The following is a 6,396-nucleotide window of genomic DNA, read 5'->3' on the forward strand; positions in this document are numbered from 1 at the left end:
ACCAGCCCGCCATGCGTACTTCTGCACCTTTGTATTTTCCACACTGCGCCTCCTCTGAGCCCCAGTATGCTGTTCTCTTTCCTTCTAGTTGAAGAATTTCCCCTCAGCCAGCTCTCCTGTGGTTCTGGGTGATGTCTCTTCTGTCTTTTAGTTATATTTTTGAAGTGGTTGTTCGAGGCAGTAAACTCCGGTGTTTACCTATGCCGCCATCTTGGTTCTCAGGAAAAAAAAATCGTCAGTTGTGTTTTTGAAGGTTCGGTAAAACTCCCCTGTGAAGCTGTCTGGATCAGGGCTTTTATCTGCTGGGAGTTTCTTCATTACTGCATCTATTTCTTTGGCCTATTTGGGTTTTCTGATTCCTCCTGTTTGAGTTTTGGAAGATTGTATTTTTCTAGTAATTTGTCCATTTCATCCTCATTGTCCAGCTTATTGGCACATAGTTGTTCATAGTATTTTCTTACAATCCTTTGTATTTCTGTGGTGTCATTACTACACTGATTTCGTTTCTTTTTACTTATTTGAGTCCTTTCTCTTTGTTTCTTCATGAATCTGGCTAATGGTTCATCAATCTAGTTTATCTTTTCAAAGAACCAGATTGGTTTCATTGATTTTTTGTTGTTGTTTTTTTTACCCTCTATGTCATTCATTTCAGATCTAATCTTTATTATTTTCTTCCTTCTACTTACTCTGGGCTTTTCTTGTTTCTTAAGTTGTATGGTTAAGTTTATTATTAATTTTTCTTGCTTTTTGAGGTAAGCCAGTATTGCTATCAACTTGCTTTTCAACACTGCTTTTGCTGTGTCCCAGAGATTTTGCGTTGTTTTGTGTTCATTTTCATTTGTTTCCAGGATGTTTTTGATTTCTTTCTTGATCTCATTGGTAACCCATTCATTGTTTAATAGCCTCCATGTATTTGAATGTTTTTGAGTGTTTTTACTGTAGTTCAGATTTCTAATTTCATTCCATTGTAATCTGATAAGATGCTTGATATGATTTCAGTCTTCTGGAACTTGTAGAGCATGTCAAACTTGCGGCCCATGGGCCACATGTGGCCCACAATGAATATTTTTGCGGCCCAGTCAATATAATGGTATGTAAGGGGCATTTTAATAAAAATTTCAACTTAATTTTTATAGTATCTTGTTATACATAATCCTATCTAATAAAAGACAAAATGGGTAATTGACCGTACCTTCGCTACGCTTCCCATTGGCTAATCAGGGCGATATGCAAATTAACTGCCAAGAAAGATGGCGGTTAATTTGCATATGCAGGCACCAAGCGACAGAGCGAAGCCAGCTGGCCCCGGGCAGGAGCCGCAAGCGAGGGCCGGCGTGGCAAGCTAAGAGGAAAGAGGTGGGCCCCCGGTGTGCCGCAGCCTCCGCCATGCCACTGGGATGCCCCCAGGACCCGCGGCACACGGCTAGCCTGGGGCTTAGCTAAGCCCCCGGCCCTCGCACGCCGGCCCCTCCTGGCTAAGAGCGAAGGCCTGGGTTCCGGAGGAAAACTGGTGCCAGCAGCCAGGGAAAGGGGCCCCCAAGGGGCCCCAGACTGTGAGAAGGCCCAGGCCTGGCTGAGAGACCCACCTGAGTGCACAAATTTTTGTGCACCAGGCCTCTAGTCTATACTAATAAAAGAGTAATACACTAATTAGATCGGGAGACCATCTTGACAAAGCCATGGTGGCGGGGCAGTTGGGGGTGAGCAGGCAGGTAGGCTGGCAGAGTGGTTAGGGGTGATCAAGTAGGCAGGCAGGTGAGTGGTTAGGAGCCAGTGGTCCCGGATTGCGAGAGGGATGTCCGACAGCCGGATTAGGCCCAATCCCACAGATCAGGCCTAAACTGGCAGTTGGACATCCCCCGAGGGATCCCAGGTTGAAGACTGTGCTGGCTGGGCTGAGGGATACCCCTCACTCCCCCCCGCACCCCTGCTCCTTACACGGATTTCGTGCACCCGGCCACTAGTTATTAATAATGAACTACAACATTCACTATTGACTGATTATTGTAATTGTGTTGCATTCATTTTCTTTACATTCCGGTGCTCCATTTCTCTCCACTAATACTAGCAGTGAATATTTTAGCAGCCGATTGCCATGTCATTAGTCTTGGATTGACGTGTTTGGTGTGAGCAACAGGAAATATTTCGTTTCTGGAGAACAAGAAAAATAGGTTTAGTATTTGCGTTATGCTTACTAATTTGTGCAGTTATTCAGTATCTGGTATGTTAATATTTAAGGAAAAGGTTAATTTTTATTAAAATGTTCTATCTAATAATAGACAAACATGGTAATTGATCGTACCTTTGCTACGCTTCCCATTGGCTAATCAGAGCAAATGCAAATTTGCATACATAGGGGCAATGCTGGGAGGCGAAAGGGGAAGGACGGAAGAAGCTGCCTGCCACTGACGGTGATCGAAAACCCAGGCGGCAGGCTAGAGCCATGTGGCAGGGCAAAAGGCTGCCTTTGCCCTGCCCCCGGCTGTGATTGGAGAACCGGAGCCACCTTTGCCCGCCCCCTGGTTGGTGATCAGAGAAGCCAGGTGTGGCAGGGAAGAGGCGGCTGCTTGCTGCTGACGGTGATTGGAAACCCAGGTGGCAGGCAAGAGCCTGCCTCCCGGCCCGTGATTGAAGAACCAGGGCCACCTTTGCCCGCACCCCGGCAGGTGATCAGAGAAGCCGGGCGGGGCAGGGATGAGGTGGCCGCTAGCAGCCGACTCTTCCCTGCCCCCCACCAGCCAGTGTTCAGAGAAGTACCTGTATTTTTTTTTCAAAGTACCTGTATTTTTAATAATTTCTTCACATGGTAAAAGAATTTTACATTACACTCCATGGGTGGTGGGGTGAGGAGAAGGATCAGCAGGACAATCCAACAAACAAAAAGGGAAACAGAAATGCATGGTGGAAGGGATTTGAAGCGGGCGTAGGGGCATTGCCCAACTAAAATGCAATTGGTTTGTTACTGAGTACTATTCATGGGAAGATAGCATCCTGACTCCTTCTCTATACAGCATATTGGGAGTTAAAATGATGCATCCGGGTGGAAATATGATTGGAGTTGGAAGACAGGGAAAGAAGTCAGAAATAGACACTGAGAGAGTCACTGGCTGGCTGGCTGCAAATACTGACTCTCCAGTAGGGATAGAATAAAAAAGGGGGGGGTAAAGTGGGGGATATCTCTGGAAGATTCAAGAGATAGGGGTCAACTCTTCTATCGTTTTGACTTGCCCAGCAGATTTCCACATACACATGTGTACACGCCTATGTTTGCATGCACACACATATACACATAACTGACTGCCCTCCCTGGAAGCACAGAAGAAGAAGAAGACCCCAGAAGAAGCTGCCCACCTTTGGTCCACGTGCCAGTGCCTGCGGCTGGCTGCAGCCCAGGAGACGGACAAGCTACCCGCCCGAGGTCCCAGGCTGCACCCACCTGGAGAAGCTGCCAGCCCTGTGGTCCAGGGCCCCAGCACCTGTGGCTAGGGAAATAGGTTCCCTCTTCTCCTACAGCAGTCATTACTTCAATATTCCCCTTCTGAATTTCTCTCCTGTGCCGCAACCCAATTCCACGTTTCATCGGAAGGATATGGAACAGAGAGAGCAGTGTTAAAAGCTTACATTTTTAAGCCGGTAAGGTTGGTACTTAAACATATAAATGGAAAACTAGAATCCTTAAGATAACAAAGGCTACAAAGGACAATAACAGCGTATGACCTATTATATCCAGCAGTCCATTTGGGACTGAAAACTTTGCAATGATGACAATTAGTGAACATATGAATCAACTAAAATAGTTGACAGGGACAATTCTTCCATCTTTGAAAATATCTACATCAAATCTGTTTAAATAGATTTTCATCTGCATAATATAACACATTCTGACAAGACCACCACCACCACCAATGTGGTCAGTGTTGTGCTGATAAATGTTTAATAACTGAGGGACCCCCCCCGAGTGCACAAATTTTTGTGCACCGGGCTACTAGTTATTTTATGTTAATGATTACTCATTTATTTCAACCCTTTGTATTCTGCATGTCTCTATCAAAATAAACCTAGTTTCTATGAAAATTGAAGGTTTTATTTTTGGGCTGCCCATGTAAACTTAGCCTTGTTTATTTGGCCCATGTTAGCCTTTGAGTTTGACATGCTTGTTGTAGAGACGTGTGTCCTAAAATGTGGTCTATCTTTGAGAATGACCCATGTGCACTTGAGAAGAATGTATATACTGCAGCTTTGGGGTGTTCTATAAATGTCAATTAAATACATCTGATCCAATGTGTAATTTAGATTCTCTGTTTCCCTTTTAATTTTTTGTCTGGAACATATATGCAGTGAAGTCAGTGGGGTGTTATGTTTCTTACTATGAATGTATTGCTTTCGATCTTTCTCTTAAAGTCCACTAGAACTTTTTCCATTCCTTCACTCTCATCCTTTGTGAGTCTTAAGTTCTGAGGTGGGTCTCTTCTACACAGCATATAATTAAGTCATGTTTTTATCTTCATTCAGCTACCCTATCTTTTGATTGGAGCATTTCATCTATTTAGATATAGTTTATTATTAATAGGTACTAATTTATTGCCACTTAAATTCTATACACCTATGTTTCTCTATTTGTTCTCATTACAGAAGCCTCTTTAGGATTTATTGTAGTGCTGGTTTGTTGGTCATAAACACCTTAATCTTTTCTTGTCTGGGAAGCTCTTTATTCCACCATCAATTTTAATGATAGTCTTGCTGGATATAGTAATCTTAGTTTTAGATCTTTGACTATTTAATGCCCTTCCCTTCTGGCCTGTAGAATTTCTGGTGAGAAATCAGCTGACAGCCTTATGGGAGCTCCTTTGTAGGTAACAAATTGCTTCTCTTTTGCTGCCTTTAAGGTTCTGTTTTTGTCTTTAATTTTGGCATTTTAATTATGAAGTGTCTGGATGTGGGTCTGTTTGGGTTCTTCTTACTTGGAACTCCCTGTGCTTCCATTACTGGTGTGACTTTTTCCTTCACCAGGTTAGGGAAATTTTCTGCCTTTCTGCATCAATTGATATGATTATGTGATTTTTGTTTCTCAGTTTGTTTATGGGATGTATCACGTTTATTGATTTGCGGATATTGTACCAGCCTTGCATCCCTGGAGTAAATCCTCTTGGTCATGGTGTATGATCTTTCTAATGTAATGCTGGATCCGGTTTTCCAGAATTTTGTTGAGGATTTTGGCATCTACGTTTATCAGGGATATTAGCCTGTAATTCTCTTTCTTTCTGGTGTCTTTATCTGGTTTTGGATTAGGGTAATGTTGGCTTTATAGAAAGAGCTTGGAAGTGTGCCTTCCTCTTGAATTTTTTGAAATAGTCTGAAAAGGATTGGTTTTACTTCTTCTTTGAATGTTCAGTAAAACTCCCCTGTGAAGCCATCTGGTCCAGGGCTTTTGTTTGCTGGAAGCTTTTTGATTACTGTTTCAGTTTCATCAGTAGTTATCAGCTTATTCAGGTTTTTGAATTCTTCCTGATTGAGTTTTGGAAGCTTGTATTTTTCTAGGAATGTGTCCATTTCTTCCAGAATGTCCAGTTTGTTGGCATATTATTGTTTGTAATATTTTGTTATAAGCTTTTATATTTCCTTGGTGTCAGTTCTTCTCCTCTTTCATTTCTGATTTTATTTATTTACTTCACCTCTTTCATTTCTGATTCTGTTTATTTTGGGTCCTCTCTCTTTGTTTCTGGAGGTTCATCAATCTTGTTTATCCTTTCAAAGAACCAGCTCTTGGTTTCATTGATTTTGTATTTTTTTTTTGTCTCTATGTCATTTATTTCTGCTCTGATCTTTATTATTTCCTTTCTTCTGCTCACTCTCGGCTGTTCTTGTTGCTCTCTTTCTAATTAAGTTGCAAGGTTAGATAATTTATTACCATTTTTTCTTGTTTTTTTGGTGGTAGGCCTGTAGAGCTGTGAACTTCCCTCTCAGAACTGCTTTCATTGTGTCCCATAGGTTTTGGATTGTTGTATTTTCATTGTCATTTGTTTCCAGGATACTTTTTATTTCTTCTTTGATCTCTTTGGTAACCCAGTCATTGTTTAATAGCATGCTATTTAGCCTCCAACTGTTTGATTTTTTTTATTGTAGTTGGTTGCTAGTTTTATGCCAATTGTGATCTGAGAAGATGCTTGTTATGATTTCTGTCTTCTTGAATTTGAAGAGAGTATGCCTGTGTCCTAATATGTGATCTATCTTTGAAAATGTCCCATGTGCACTTGAGAAGAATGTATATTCCGTAGCTTTGGGGTGAAATGTTCTGAAGATGTCCATTAAAACCATATGATCTAGTGAGTCATTTAGGATTGTTGTTTCTTTGCTGATTTTTTGTTTGGAGGATTTATCCATTGATGTCAGTAGGGT

Source organism: Myotis davidii, unplaced genomic scaffold, assembly GCF_000327345.1.
Source record: "Myotis davidii unplaced genomic scaffold, ASM32734v1 scaffold681, whole genome shotgun sequence".
Lineage (NCBI taxonomy): Eukaryota > Metazoa > Chordata > Mammalia > Chiroptera > Vespertilionidae > Myotis > Myotis davidii.